We start from the raw sequence: 16,707 nt of genomic DNA, 5'->3' as shown, positions 1-16,707 counted from the left end.
TATAGTTCAAAACAAAAGATTTAACAAAAAATTGGCTTATGCACAATTTCTCCACCAATTTGTGTCAACCATTTTGTTAACTTTTCCACTTGAAAAAATGCAATAGAAAACTGGACACCATGATCACTATCTCAGTTAATATTCACAGTTACAACTCGGGACACGGCATCACCAATGCTGCCCAGAGCCAGTTTATACTGAAATTAAGTTCTTCACAAAGTAAATGGTTGCTCACAACCACTGGCTATTGTACATATGAACAAAAATTCCTGGAATTGGGGAGAAACAAACGCTGCTCCAAACATCTGCTCTGCTTCTTCTGTTCCTTAATTCAGGGTTAGAAACCTGTGGGGGTTTGGGCCTGCTGACCCTGCCCACTTGAAGAGGCCGCCTACTGTGCTGCTTTCTGCTTTAACATTGTCCCATCAAATGTGTAGTCATATTGGTGGTTCAGGGTCCTGAAGAGAATTCGGAATAGCTGCCTCGGATACAGGTAATCCGGGGCTTCCCCAAAGCATAGCCCACGACAATACATGGCAAATTTTGCAGGAAACCCCTTACAGAAAACTTCGACAGGAGTGGATATCTTTTCACCAATCTTTTCATATTTTTGCTTTTTTGTTGCAGCCTTTAGTCCTTGCCATTGCAGGCTGGTTCTGTTAAAATACATCAAAACATATCCTAATGATTCCACGTCATCTCGGCGACTCTGTTCAATACCAAGATGTGCGTTGATGCTAGCATGTCGGGCAGGGCCAGTGAGATTTTTATCATCTCTGTACGGTATGTGTTGCCTTGTCCTGTTGTTCTGTACTTTTTGGCCAAACCAAAATCAATAAGGAATAATTTATTACAGTGACGCCCAATACCCATTAGGAAGTTATCTGGTTTAAGGTCTCTGTAAAATTCTTCGTATGCACATACTCAATTCTACTGATCATCTGGTCAGCTAACGTGAGTCAAGTTTTCATTGTGAACCTTCTTTTTTTTTATTTAAGATTTTATTTATTGATTTAGGAGAGACACACAGAGAGAGAGAGAGAGGCAGAGACAGGCAGAGGGAGAAGCAGGCTCCATGCAGGGAGCCCCACGAGGGACTCGATCCCGGGTCTCCAGGATCACACCCTGGGCTGAAGGCAGCGCCAACCGCTGAGCCACCCGGGCTGCCCCATTGTGAACCTTCTTGAACAGAAATTGAAGAGGTCCTGGAGGCCGGGTCCGAGAAGATCCGTAACGAGCACACCGCAGTCTTTCTCCTGACCATACACCGTACGTGGGGGTTGCCCACCCCGCCTTGAGGATGCCCGGCCTCCTGAGAGTCGAGCTTCACTGCCACTTCCTCGCCGTTGGTAACGCTGATCGCCAGATAAACGTCCCCAAGGAGCCAGACCCGACCTTCCGTACCAGTTTGTATTTCCCTCCGACAGTGAATTCGGCCTGTTGCCGCTGCTGCCCGCCATCCTGAGAGACGAAGGTGGAGGCTGGGGCCGAGCCCCGACACCTCTGAGGGGAGCACGGAGGCCTCTGCGGCTCGTCCGCGGAACAAGGCTGCGGCGGACGGCGGCAGGAAACGGACAACGTTGGCTCTCCCAAGGCGTTACGGCGCCCGGAATCGGCCGAGGGGAACCGACCACCGCGGCTCAGTCAGGGGCCGCAGTTTGCGAGGGGGGTTCTCGCGGTTACCAGACCCGGCCACTCGTTTCTGGGCGGCCGCCCGGCTCGCTTTCACGGCGACGTCGCGAGCTGGAAAAGCGGCGCGGTGGTTTACGGCGGTGATATCGCTGGCCCCGCTGCGGCCGCTCCCGCCGGGAGGGACCCCTGTCACCACGCCGACGCCGACGCCGACGCCGCCATCTTGTTACTCCGGCTCCAGCCAACACCTCAATAAAAGATTTAACTATATACCCTGAATAAACTAGAGAAATATAAGGCATAAAGTTGGTAGAAGAAAGGAAATAATAAAGATCTGAGAAGAAATAAATGAGACACTGAAAAAATAGAGAACATCAATAAAACTGTGGGCTGATTCTTTGTAAAGATATACAGAATTGACAAACCTTTAGCCAGACTCAACAAGAAAAAAAAAAAAAAAAAAAGAGGGGCCAAGTAAATAAAATCAGAACTAAAGAGAAGTTACATTACAACACCACACAAAGGATTATAAGAGACTAGTCTGAAAAAAAAAAATAAGAGACTAGTATGAACAATTAATTATGCACCCACAGATTGGGACAGCCTAGAACATATGTGTAAATTACTAGAAATATACATTCCTCTAAGGTTTAATCAGGAAAAAATAGAAAATCTGAACAGACCAATTACTTATAATGAAATTGAATCAGTAACCAAAAAACTCCCAACAGAAGTCCAAGACCAGATGGTTTTACAGGTGAATTCTACTAAACTTTTAGCAAAGAATTAAGACCTATCCTTCTTAAACGATTTCAAAAAATTAAAGAGCAGGAACACTTCTAATTCATTGTATGAGGCCAGCATTACCCTGATACCAAAACCAAACAAAGGTATCTCAAAAAATGAAAATTACAGACTAATACCCCTGATGAACACAGATGCAGATATCTTCAACAAACTACTAGCGGGGATCCCTGGGTGGCTCAGTGGTTTGGCACCTGCCTTCCGTCCAGGGCACCATCCTGTGTCTCTGCCTCTCTCTCTCTCTCTCTTTCTCATAAATAAATAAATCCTAAAAAGAAAAAAAAAAAAAACCTACTAGCAAACTAAATTCAAAAATACATTATAAGACTCATATACCATATTCAAGCAAAATTTACTGAAAGATGCAAAGATGGTTCAACAAACACAAATCAACCATGATATATTACATTAACAAAGTGAAAAATAAAAATCATATGATTATCTCAATGGATGCAGAAAAGGCATTTGACAATATTTAACACCTATTTATATTAAAAACTCTCAACAAAGTGGGTATACAGGAAACCTACCTCAGCATAATAAATGCCATATATGGAAATCCCACAGTTAACTTACTCTATGTAAAAGCTGAAAGCTTTTCCTCTAAGATCGGGAACAAGACAAGGATGCCCACTCTTGCCACTTTTATTCAACATAATATTGGACATCCTAGCAACAAAAAGCAGATGAGAAAAATAAAAAGCATCTAAATTGAAAAGGAAGAAGTAAAACTGCCACTATTTGCATATAACATGACATGATAGACATAAAAAGTCTAAAGACTCCACCAAAAAGCTATTAGAACTAATAAATGAATTCAGTAGTTGCAGGATAAAAACTTAATATACAGAAATCTTTTGCATATTTCTGTACACTAATAATCAGAAAGAGAAAAATAGAGGGGTGCCTGAACGGCTCAGTCGGTTAGGTGTCTGCCTTCAGCTCAGGTCATGATCCCAGGGTCTTGGGATCAAGCCCCATGTCAGGCTCCCTGCTAAGCAAGGAGTCTGCTTCTCCCTCTCCCTCTGCCTCTGCCCCTCCTGCCACTCATGCTCACTCTCTCCTCTCTTTCGAATAAAGAAATAAAATACTTAAAAAAAAAAAAAAAGAAATTAGAAAGGTCCATATACAATTGCATCAAAAAGAATAAAATATTTAGGACCAAATTTAACCAAAAAGGTGAAACATCTATACAGTGAAAACTATAAGACATTGATTTATGAAAAAATATGAAGGATGTGGAGAAAAGGAAACTCATATATTCTTGGTGGAAATATAAATTGATGTGGTCACTGTGAAAAACAATATGGAAGTTTCTCAAAAAATTAAAAATAGAACTAAGTAACCTACAATCTGGCAACTCATTGCAACATTTTTTTAATAGCCAAGATGTGGAAAAAACCTGAGTGTCCACCAACTGATGAATGGATAAAGAAGATCTGGCATATATACAATGGAATACTGTTCAGCGACAAAAAAGAATAGCATCTTGCCATTTGTGATAACACAGATGGATCCCAAGGCTATTGTGCTAACTACAATAAATCAGAAAGAAAAAGAGAATTACCATATGATTTCAATTACACGTGGAATCTAAAAACCAAAACAAACAACAAAACAAACGGAATCAGATTTATGAATACAGAGAACAAACTGGTGATTTCCAGAGGGGAAGAGGAGTGGGAGTTGGGCAAAATAAGTGAAGGGCATTAAGATGTACAAACCTTTGGTTTTAAAGTAAATAAGGGATAGAGATATAAAATACAACATAGGGAGTACTCGCGATAATACTCTAATAACTGTATGTGAGAGATGGTAACTGGGCTTACGTTGATCATTTCATAATACATATAAATGTTATATCTCTATGTTTATACCTGAAACTAATATGATATTGTATGTCAACTATACTTCAATTTTTAAAAAATCTAGAATCATAAAAAGATAACAATAATCACTAATGGTTACTGAATGACTAGACCGAACGTAGTGTCTGAAGACAGGGAAAGCATATATAATTCCACTGAGACAGCATGAATCACACTGCATCATCTAGAATCTTTAGTTATTTTAAGTGTTCCAAGAAGGATCCTTTATATACTCAAAAAGCATAAATTTTTAGTCAGAGGTCACCACTTTTCTTCCCAAAACACGCTCACAAACCTTTTAAGGAAAACCAAATCTGCAATATCACTTTCTGAGATACAAAATGTTCCCTCTCTTGTGGCATGTGTAAAATTGCATCTATCAGCCCTTCTTCATATTTCCATGGCTTTTATTAACAAAGTACCAAAAACCTCAGTCTGACCTTTTATTATTTCTTATGGGTTTCTATTTTCTTTTATAATGTTCCCTTAGTTGCTAGAATCTAAGAGATTATTTTAATTCTAGATATATGTAACTTGAACATGATTCTGACAAATTTTAAGACATGGTAAATCTCATGAACAATGCTATGGGAGATCTTTAGTAAAGTATCTGTGTAGTTTGTGGCAGAGTTACAACCACAATTATTTCTGTTTTTCAGATATTACTTGGTCTAGAATTTGATGACACACTGAGACTACGTTCTGCCAGCATTTGAAAACATATGTTGATGGTTGAGCCTTGGCCAGGCTAGCTATTGTCCTGATGACACACTGACAAAACCCCAAAGCGTGTGTGTGTGTGTGTGTGTGTGTGTGTGTGTGTGGCAAAGTAAGGATCTGTGGCCCTTTGTGGTGGTAGAAAGACCCTTGCGTGCTGATGTGGCCTCTTCCTCAGCTTCCTGCTATGAAAGGCAAGGATCCCAATAGCTCCCAGCTCTACGTATCTATCATATCATTTCAGTTAAATAAATAGCTAAATCTCATTTCACCTGCTATATATCAAGCATTGAGCTAGACAATGGGAAACTCAAAGGTTAATAAGAAGTAAAAAGCCTCTGCCTTCAAAGAACTACTATTAGAAGTCCATTGAAGGAGAAAGACAAATAAAATGTGTTCCACAGTGATGTGCATTGAGTGCAGTGGGAATTTAGAGGGCCACATCACCCATGCAGTTGAGAACATAAGGCCTGATAGAAGTGAGAAAGAACAGGAGAGAGATACCATCTTAAAGGGCTTACTAAAAGAGGCAGCACTTGAACTAAGCACTAATTTGAATAATCAGGAGAAAATGAGTTCAAGATCTTCTAAAGGGAAGAGGATAAGCCAAAAAAAGAAGGCAATAAACTATATGACATGTGCAAGGAATCAGAAGCAGTGTGCTGCCACTAAAGCATAAAATGTGAGACAGGAATGGCAGAAGATGAAGTCCATGATGTAGGTCCATGATGGACTTTGAGCTGTACCCCAAAGGTGATGAAGAGTTACTAAAGGTTTTATGTGGATGAGTAACATAGATATGTGTTACCCACTGGACAGTGAGTCACTCAGTGGCAGTCTAAGTTAGGTCTTGATAAAGAGAAAAGAAGATTTGTGAATTGGCTCTCTGGCACATGAGTTTGTGTGTTACCCGGTCTTCTGTCCAAAAGAGTTCACTTTCTTTCATGCACATGTGTGTACATGTGTGCAGGGGTGTTAGAGAGACAGATCAATCTGTATCTTTATAGCTTCTGGAATACCACCTTTATACAAATATTAAAAATGTTTACAAGAATGTTCATAAGGTGTGCCTGGGTGGCTCAGTCAGGTAAGTGTCTGCCTTTGGCTTAGGTCGTGATCCCAGAGTCCTGGAATGGGGGCCCCAAGTTAGGCTCCCTGCTTTTTGGGGAGTCTGCTTTTCCCTCTCCCTCTTCCCCCCTACTTGTGATTTCTCTCTCTCTCAAATAAATAAAAATATTTTAAAAAGTAATTTTAAAAAAGTTAAAAAGAATGTTCATAAATCCTCTGTGCATTATGTAACAAAGATTACAAAAAAAACCTAAGGTTATGAGAGCATATAATTTCAGAAGTAATGTATGGAAGGAAGGACTCTACCCAGCATCTCTCAAAGGATGTGAGCTATAAATTGCTACTGAAACAGAAATCAGCCCTGCTAATACAGCATTCACTCAATTTCAGAAACCCCATAATTATCAGTAATATTCAGGGCCCACTCAATCCAGATATCTAAATGCAATAGTCCCTAGAGGGGTCCTTTTAGCTAAGGACCACAAGTAAGCCAAAACTACTCACTGGGAATGACTCAATTCACACTAACACACACACACACACACACACACACACACACACACACACACACAAAACACAAATATAAATAATAAAAACTAATATTCTGAAATTGACTCTCAGGTCCTCTGAATACTCTGGCAAGCACATGCAATTAGTATGACTAAGAACACAGCTTAGCTGCTTTATCTGGAGACATCTTCCTGGGTAGCCCTAGATATGCTGAATATCCCTAGGACTGATGCTATTTCCTTTCAGTAGGATCAGTCTTGGTATATGAAGTTATTCAAAGTTCTTCTCTACCTGTTGATTTATACTGAAGTTCTGTTTCATATAAATATGTTTTACAAGATGCTTGCAGCCTGCTCTACTTTTTAATTCTTGGAACAGCTTTTATCTGCCTACTGATCTAGGTACCACTAATATAAACCTCATGTGTTTAAATCTCCACTATGATAGCTATATTCTCTCTGAGGTGGAGAGGCCAAGGGGAAGTTTTAATCTGTTCCCTTGCCAGGAAGAGTGTCCATGCTATTAAGGCTCCAGCTATAAACAGATCTACAATGCATACGCCCCTGACACCTCCTATCTTAGACATTCCATCTCCAAGAGTAAAAACTCAAAGACAATACTGTGTACATTATACTCACTACACTCAGTTTTCTCAACTTTCTCTTCAGTGTAACATATTTGACCTTGTTATCAAAAATTACTATATTATAAAATAATAACTAAGGAGTCCAGTTTTTAGAAACCACTCTCCAACTTTTCCAGGAAGAGACATTGTTAAACCTTGTAGTTTGCATATATTCAATCTGGGAATTCTGGATAATATACTTCAGTATCTAAGCCACCTCTTACCAAAAGATAAATCTACCCAGGATGGGCTTAATTCAAATTAGTCTCAGTGAGATATCTGATTTTGAATTTAATTATGTTCTAAATACTGAGCCTAGATGTCTAAGCCTTTGTATTTTATTTATGCTTTCTATGCTATAATAAACTTCCTGGTTTCCAAAGTTGATTTTGGAATCTCGTCTTTAAAAATTCTGCACTGGGGGACACCCAGGTGGCTCAGTCCCAGGCACTCAACTGCTGAGCGCCTTTCCTTCTGCCCAGGGCATAATCCTGGAGTCCCAGGACTGAGTCCCACATCAGGGTCCCTGCAGGGAGCCTGCTTCTCCTTATACCTGTGTCTCTGCCTCTCTCTCTCTCTCTCTCTCCCTCTCTCCTTCTCTCTCCCTCTCTCTGTGTCTCTCATGAATAAATAAATAAAATCTTAAAAATAAATAAATAAATAAAAAATCTGCATTGGTTAATAATTATTTGTACAGTTATATCTGTCACTGCTCACTTTTGCTTTCAACTGAGGAACATATTAGGCTGTTTAATAATTAACCATATTTTCTTCCATGTCTTCACCTTTTGTTTACCAAAAATTCAAAAAACAGAATTCTAATGCTGCTCTGGTAGAATGAGTAGGTAGGATCATTATATTCACATAATTCAAGTGGAGAGAAGGGAAAGGGTATTCATCCTATAAAGCCCAAGTCAAGAGGTTCTGCTCTTTCTACTCCACATAGGATTGAAAATCTGTAAGCCTCCAACAAAATTTTGTGACATTCTTGACACTCCATGAGTTGCTGAAACATTTATGTAACTATTTCTAAATAACACACCACTCCAGACTGGAGATGGCGAGAATGCTACCAGTTCTGACTTCAGCTTCTTACAGCAACACTCTTAGTGAAGAATGAACACTTCTTGTTATAGACTTCTAGCCTTGACTTTCTCTGTGACAGTGCCAATTAATCACCCTCTGGTTCTCTGCTTCCAGCTTCTGTAAATGGAAATGTTATAAAAACTTAACCCATCTTCTGAATGGTGATGTTGTGATGGCAACCGATACATGTAAAAATACTTAGGAAAAAATATAACTCGATATTATAGCATTAGCATTACTGCAAGTAGGACAAAATAAGTTCCAGCCTGGTGAGGGAATGTGCTAAGCCAGTATAACAGATGAGAGCTGAAGATCAGCAATAGGGAATTACCTCTTCTACCCACTGTCTAGCTTTGGTCCTCTCTCCAAGACAAAGATTATTAATGGTAAACTTCAAAAGGAGAGACGCAGAAATGCACATTTTTCTGGCTATCATAGAAAGTTGTAAGCTGGTCTAAAATACAGCATAGGTCTTTGTTGTTAGATTAGAGTCACATAACCCCAGAGATGGAAGTGATTCTAGCAACCATTTATCTCTTATCTAACTGCTTCATTTTGCAGAGGATATCAAGGCTTAGAAAAAGTAAAGCAACAGGTCCCAAACAACATGGCTACTTAGTGGCACTGCTACAAGTAGAATCCAGGTACTCGGATCCAGAACTTTCTCCACTCTACCTCACTGCCCATCTCTTTCATGGTTCCTGCATCATTTTAAAATAAGTAACAAAGGAGGAGTGGGGGAGAAAAGATAAAATAAGATAACAAAAAGGGCAGTGAATTCATTTATTCATTCAGTCAACAAATATCTACTAAGTGCTTATTTGGGGTGAGGCATATTCAACGCAATGACAATACAACAATAAATGAGACCATCAAAATACACTGTCTTCGTGAAGTTTACCTCTATATACAATGAGAGACAGAAAAATGATTGCTAAGAAAAAATAAGTAAAGCAAGAAAGGAAAGTATGGGGGGAGGAAATAAAAGTTTCTAAATGAGGTAAGCAGGGAAGGTGACTTTTAAGTAAAGACCTGAAGGAAATGAGAAAACTAGTCAGGCAAATATATAGCAGACAGGTATTTTAGACAGGGAAGAGTGAGAACAAAGGTTCTGAAGTAACAGCTCTTAGCTTGTGCAAGGAACAGCAAGGAGACCAATGTGGCAGGTGTGACAAAATGATAAAGGAGTCAATGAAGTCCAAGAGGTTCAACAGGAAACAAGTTTATGTAAAGCTCTGTAGGTCATAGTAAAGACAGGAACTGAGTCTGACAGGACGCCATAGAGAAATAACATGACTACATTTTCATTTTAACAGAATCACAGGGTTAGGAAGAGAATGAAAGTAAGAGGAGGAAACATTATTATAATAATCCAGGGGACAAATGATGGTGGTCTGGGCCAGGATGATAGAATAGGAGGTGGCAGAGAGGACAGAATTTGCTGATGAACCAGATATGAGATATGAGAAAAAGAGAGATGTCAAGTATGACACCAAAGTTTTTGCCTGAAAAACTGGAAGAATAGAGTTGCCATTAGCTGAGACAAGGAAGAATACTGGAGACACTGGTTTGAAAAGGAGGGAGTGAATCTCAAGAGCTCTGTTCTTTGACAAGCTCATTCAACATCTGTGTGGAGGTGTCAGCTGGATGATTGGATATGTAAGTTTAGAGTACAGAGGCAGAGCCCAGCTGAAGCTGTAAATTTAGTAGGAGTTAAGAAAACAGATATTTGAAGTCATAAGAGTAGACCAGATCACCTAGGGAGAGTGAGGCTAGACAAAGAAGATGCTCAATTACTGAGCCCGGGGTTCTCCAACATTTTCACATTGAGATGATGTGCTAGAAAAGAGTATCAGGAAGCTAGAAATGCAACAAAATAATTATGATCCATTCTCTCTGAATTCCTATCTCTACACATCCTTTTATGACTAAATTTGTGTTCCTTTTTATTAGCTTATTTTTGCCCAAAAATCATATGGCCCAATCTATCATTTGTCAATTTATCATTTGTCATATCAATTTATCATTTGTCTTATGCATCAGTCTTTACTTCAAAGGATTTATGATATTTTCTAAAACCTGAACTGCCTTCCACTCTCTGAAAGAAAACAATTGCTGCAATCAATTACACTGAAAAGAATATGCCAGAAGACATATTATAAAGTGTATAGCTTTCCCAGATGGCTATTTAAAAGGAGGAAATGTTCATCTGTATATATATTTGTATGTGTGTATATACACAACTAATATTTATTAAGTGTTCACTACGTACCACTCGTCCTATTAATAAATACATTACAGGGCACCTGAGTGGCTCAGTTGGTTAAGCATCCAACACTTGGTTTTGGCTCAAGTCTAGATCTCAACATCATGGGATCAAACCCTACGATGGGCTCTGTGCTCAGTGTGGAGTTTGCTGGAGATTATCTCCCTTTCCCTCTGCTCCTCCCCCTGCTCATGATCTCTCTCTCCCTTTCTCTCAAATAAAGAAACAATTTAAAAATAATAATAAGCACATTACATTTATACATTATCATAATACCTTCACAATAATCCCATAAAGTAAGTACTCTTATTTCCATTATATCTGAAATGGGAAAATGAGGCTTCCAGATTTTGAATAATTTGCAAAACTTATCAGCTAGCCTGGTTTATAGGAACTGAGGTTAGTTTGACTCCAGAACTCCTACTCTTTAAACTTTTGCCCAAAGTTTGTAAATTGGCTACCAGTCCAGGAGATGGATTTGAGCCCATATAGCTGTTTTATTCAGGACACATGGTGTTTTCAAAAAAGAAATGTACTTCGACTGCCTTTTGGGTGTATGCATGTTCATTACTTCACAACCCACACCAATCCTCATAGCCTTCATCTTCCCCCCTTCATCATGGACTTTCCCTGGTGCACCAGGTACATTTGAGCTATTGATGCTTGCTCTGCTATACTTCTTCCTTTGGTCTTTAATAGGTTTGGCATGACTTTAGGGTACAAAACACATATATTATTTCTTGCACATTCACAAACACACACAAACACAACCACCACCAACAACAACAACAACACTATCAGGAAAAGTAAAAATAAAGCTTTCCTTTTTTTCCATCCCTAATACTTTTCCCAATGGTAGTCATTCATAGTGCCTAAGGTTCTCGCCTAGATTTGCCTCTACAAACGTAATTCAAATCCAATTCTCACAATGTAGGTGCAACTTGTTTTTTTGCATAAAAGCACAGGACTGTGCCCTGAGCATATTCCATAAGAGTGGGAATCCATTCTCCCAGAGATGCATCACCTCATCATTTGTTGATGTTGTCATACTCTTTATCTCTGAGCAGCAGCCTATGACACATATTTATGTTCTAAGTGTGAGTGGATTCAAATCATTTTTGTTTTGAAATGGAAAAGCCTCTGCCAATAAGTGTTGTCTTATGGACTCATTCTTAATTGCACATCCATTATACATTAGCACATTAAAATATTTTCTTAGGGATCCCTGGGTGGTGCAGCGGTTTAGCGCTTGCCTTTGGCCCAGGGCGCAATCCTGGAGATCCGGGATCCAATCCCACATCGGGCTCCCGGTGCATGGAGCCTGCTTCTCCCTCTGCCTATGTCTCTGCCTCTCTCTCTCTCTCTGTGACTATCATAAATAAATAAAAATTTTAAAAAAAGAATATTTTCTTAAATTACCTGTATCAGGAGCTAATATATTTCTTCAACTGTTTCTGGCTCTTGAGTACTATAAACGGCACTATAGTTTTGTCTCCTTTTTTGGATTTGGAGGGGAAAATCTAAGTTTGTATGTACCCTCTTTGGTTGTTGTTTCTTTAAAGAAACTAAAAAGACACTAACAAAAACCAGACTGAAATCCTGTTTTCTGTAAAAAGAAATGATGAAAAATGTTATCTATTTGTGGATCTAATATCTTGGGAACATAATCTTAGTGAGGTATTAAAACCAGTTTTTCAGAAGCTACTCTGTGTTGCAAGTTCCAACAGAGCAGAGATAAAGACGGGTGCTGAGCACTAAATTGGGCCAGCTGTGGTTTGCACCTGGGGCAGTGAAAGAGTGCACAGCTATTAACCACTACGGGTTTTTTTTTCTTTCTGGTGGAAGAGTTGGATTTCTCTTCCCTTTATATATTTATATGCAAAAGATGACTACAGCCTTAAACCAAAGAGTCACCTATTACATGTTTAATAATTCAATTCACTAATTAGAACACGAGGACTCCTTCCCATTTAAAATTTACTAAACACTTTAAACAAAAAATATAATCAATATACTGCAACAATTTTCTTCACATAGTAACAAAAATAATTCAGAGTAATTTTAGTAATATAGAGCTATTACTATTATTCCCATTTTATATATGAGGAAACTCAGAGAACCAAGTGACCTTCCCAAGATCACACAGTTGCAAATAATAACTGGACAGACATTCCAACTTACATCTCATCCTTCTGAATCCATATTCTGTCAGTGAGTTTGCTATCTTTGTTTGTTGGTTGCCCTCATATTGGTGATGGAAATTAGTAAGACAGATGGCCAATTGTCCCAACACTCACAGTCAACAATAGGCACTAGAAATGGGTTAGGAGAATGGAAAATGCCTTACTTGTCATCATCTAACAACTTTCCCTTAGTCAGTCTGTGGACATAAAAAGCTCCAAGCAGTTCCTAAACTGCTAGGACAGTTTTCCCTTGGAACACTAGCTCTGCAAAGTGTTGCATGTAGAGAGGTTTTATGAGCACATTTCTTCCCAGGGATTTTCAGTATGCTAATTTGCCCCATGATTCTCCTAGAAAAGGGTATAATATGAAGTGTTTTTTCAAGATCTCATTTTTTAGAGTAACTGAATAAATCAGTGTGCAATGAAAGATCCTGGGGAGCCCCTGTTCTTGTGAATCCCTGCAACTCACTAAATTCTGGAGGATTTATCCTAGGAAGCATCTCTCATAGCTTCAGAAAACATTGTTTAGGATAGTTAGTAGTAAACTTACACAAAGTTCACTCTTCTAAAATTAGTATAGAACAAAAATATAAATAGACTCAGAAATTGCTCAGAACAAATGTATTAATGGCATACTTATCATAACTTACCAAGGTAAACTAGGAATGGTACAACTTAACATCTATGCAGATGTCAGAGTTGTAACTTAGTCTGTTTCCAACCTGCTCCTCTGTGCCATTCTCTGAGATAGCATTCCAGGTTTTGTGGCCCAGACCTGACCCAGGATGACAGCCCTGGTGTTCTTAACTCAAATTTACTTCAGGGTGGCACCCAGCACTGTATTCATTCTTGTTAGCGATAATGAGATGAACTCAAGGCTTAAAATTAATTGTGTTTAAATTTAGACATCCACATTTAGAATCTCTCTCCAAATCTCAATATATTCTTTTGAACTAATACTTATGATTTCTCCCTTATTTTCTTTCAGTGGTGAATAAGAAAATTAAAAGATAGTGATATTATATAAGAAATATTTTATAAAACTCCCTTATCTTGAATTCCATAGATATGCACATCTTTTTTAAAAATCAACACAATATCTAAATGGTACTATAAAGGAGAAATAATAATTTATAATACAACCAAATGAATGTCAGTAGATGAATGCCTAAGAATTGCAGTAGTTCAGGATATGGAGAATTCCTAGCTTATGCCAACTAAAAACAGCAGCCTCACCTTCACTGTGACAGCTTAAACATGGCCTCTCTTTCAAAAATGTCTACTAAGTATCCATTTCCTCCCCACTTGAAAACAGTATATTAAAGAAATTTAGGTAGGAAGCAATATCTTCCAATTACTTCCTTAAAAGATCACTTTGAAAAAAAAAAAAAAGATCACTTTGGCTATTGGGTGGAAAATGAACCAGAAGGGGACAAGAGGGGAAACAGCAAGACCAGCCCAGAAGCCATGCAATGATCTGAGCAAAAGATGTTACTGATCTACATGATGCTACATTCATGCTACTGATAACCAAATCTCCAGTTGGTCTATTCCCTGTGTCCAGATGTCTTTTGGATGTCTCAATTTTAATATGCTGATAATATGTGAAATATTTTTAAAGTTTTTTTTATATACAAGAGAGAAAGAGGTAGGAAGGGAGGGAGTGCACACAGAGAAAGAGATAGAAAGGGAGGAAAGGATGGAGTGCACACAGAGTGAAGGAAACGGACAGACTCTGAGCTGAGTGCAGAGCCCTATGCAGGGCTCAATCCCATAACCCCGAGATCATGACCTGAGATGAAATCAAGAGTCAGACACTTACCTGACTAAGTCACCCAGGTGGGTGTCCCATATGTAAAATATTTCAGTCCTCAAAGTAAATTTTAGAATCCCCTTCATTCTCTTACAAATCTCTAGCATCTCCAATTTTTTTCTAAAGATTTTATTTATTTATTCATGAGAGACAGAGAGAGAGAGACAGAGAGAGGCAGAGACATAGGCAGAGAGAGTAGCAGGCTCCTCACAGAGAGCCTGATGCAGGACTCCATCACCGGACTGGAATCACACTCTGACCCAAAGGCAGACACGCAACCACTGAGCCACCCAGGTGTTCCACATCTCCAATTTTATCACCATATCAATCTTATATATCTTTTCTGCAGCACCTCTTGAATTTTTGCTTTGTTTTATATCTAATCCTAGCATTGTTTTTGTTTCTGGAAAAAATGACAGCCTCTTAGGTAGCCTACTACCTTGTATCTCCAGTTGAAATCCACTCTATCAGCAGATTCTGGAACAATCTCTCTAAAATGCCAACATCTTCACTCCTAAGAAACACTATCTTACTCTGGCATTGAAAGATTAACTGAAGCTTTCACATGGCCTGGTGTGGCCATAGAACCCATGATGCACCAAACTTACCTCATTGTCAAGACATCTTAAACAAGTAAGGTATCCTTCCAATGCAACATCTTTCCCATTCCTCTTCTACATTGCCTACCCCTCTTTTGCAATTTCTAACTACATCTTACTACTGAGACTTAACCACCAATTCCAACACTCTGAAAAAGACAGGAACATTCGATTCTCTCCTTTTAAATGATACACACACACACACACACACATTTCTCAGTAAATGATAAATTCATTTCAAATGTCAAAACGAGGTTGCAAAAAGATGACATAAGGAAGTCCAAAATGTCACTTTCTGTGGATTTAAGATTTTTCATGACTTTCCAAATCACCTGATCATTCTACAGTGGCATATCAGATTAGATCTTCTATAAAGCGGCAATATAACGCAACCTTAAAGCATTGATTCTAAAGCATGAACCCAGATTATCTGGGTTCAAATCTCAGAAATGTCATTAACTACCTAAAAGAATTTAAGCAAGTTAATTAAATTCTCTGTGCCTTAGTTTCCTAAACTGTTAAATGAATAGTAGTAATAGTATCTATTTCCTAAGATTATTCTGAGAAGTGAATGAATTGTTGCATATAAAACATTTAAAGTGGTACTGGGCATATAGTAAACATTCCTCACATATTAGCTTTATTAGTACAGCAAAGCTTGCCCCTAAAATGCTTACAAATATATCCACAGACATATAACTTTATTTTATGAAATGAACAGCATTTTTTCAATAAAGATATGAGGCTTAGAAGTTACATTATAATACTTATCACTAGAAGGAAAATTTTACCAACTAGAAATAAGCCACAGACTCTAAAATAAAGAGAAGTGCAAAAGCAATCAGGTTACATTCATTACTTCTTATGTGATATTTGTGACCCTTTTCAATGGCTATGAAATAGGCCTACTAAGATCTTTTAGAAAAGCTGAGTTCTCAATGGTATGCTTCTTATGAAATCCTAATTTTATTTTATTGATGGCCATCTTTGAGCCACCGTAGGAACTTTAATTTTCATTGAAAGCACCAGGACATTATGGCATTATGGTTCCTTCCCTTTAAATTAAAAATTAAAATTGAGAGAAATTGACTTTTCACTATTTTCCAAGTAGGATACTTTCTCCAGAATCAAAAGAATATCTTTTTTTATCCCACAGTCAAAACATCTTTCAGTAATGAGTATCAATTTTTCTTTAAAAAGGAAAAAAAAAACCATTTTGACCAAAACCCTAGAATGTTAACTACACAGAAGATTCCAGAGATAAGGTCTCTACACAATAAATGCATTAATATTATAACATCACAATTGGAAAGAAGAGACAATAGGAAAAGGCATTATCAAATATGTTCCAGATTTCCTTTCACTGAAGTGGTAGACAATGAAAAGCCATCATGTAACTGGTCCAAGAAGTACATCTTGTAGCATAATTCCCAAGTCAAAGCAGAGGGAATATTTGGATTTACATCTTCAACTGCCAACCACAAAAAAACAAAGCAGACTTACTTCTGTTCCCAATATGTTCAATAATTTTTCTTA

The 16,707-nt window shown here is 38.3% G+C and overlaps 1 pseudogene; it reads right to left on the bottom strand.

Annotated features, from left to right (window-relative positions):
* Positions 1-337: 337 nt before the first annotated feature.
* On the bottom strand, positions 338-15,164 carry LOC121487386 (annotated as a pseudogene).
* Between the last annotated feature and the right edge of the window lie 1,543 nt (positions 15,165-16,707).

The sequence above is a fragment of the Vulpes lagopus genome, chromosome 1 (genome assembly GCF_018345385.1).
Source record: "Vulpes lagopus strain Blue_001 chromosome 1, ASM1834538v1, whole genome shotgun sequence".
In the NCBI taxonomy this organism is placed as follows: domain Eukaryota; kingdom Metazoa; phylum Chordata; class Mammalia; order Carnivora; family Canidae; genus Vulpes; species Vulpes lagopus.
The sequence above is the reverse complement of the archived record's forward strand: the minus strand, read 5'-3'. Positions and strand labels throughout refer to the sequence as shown.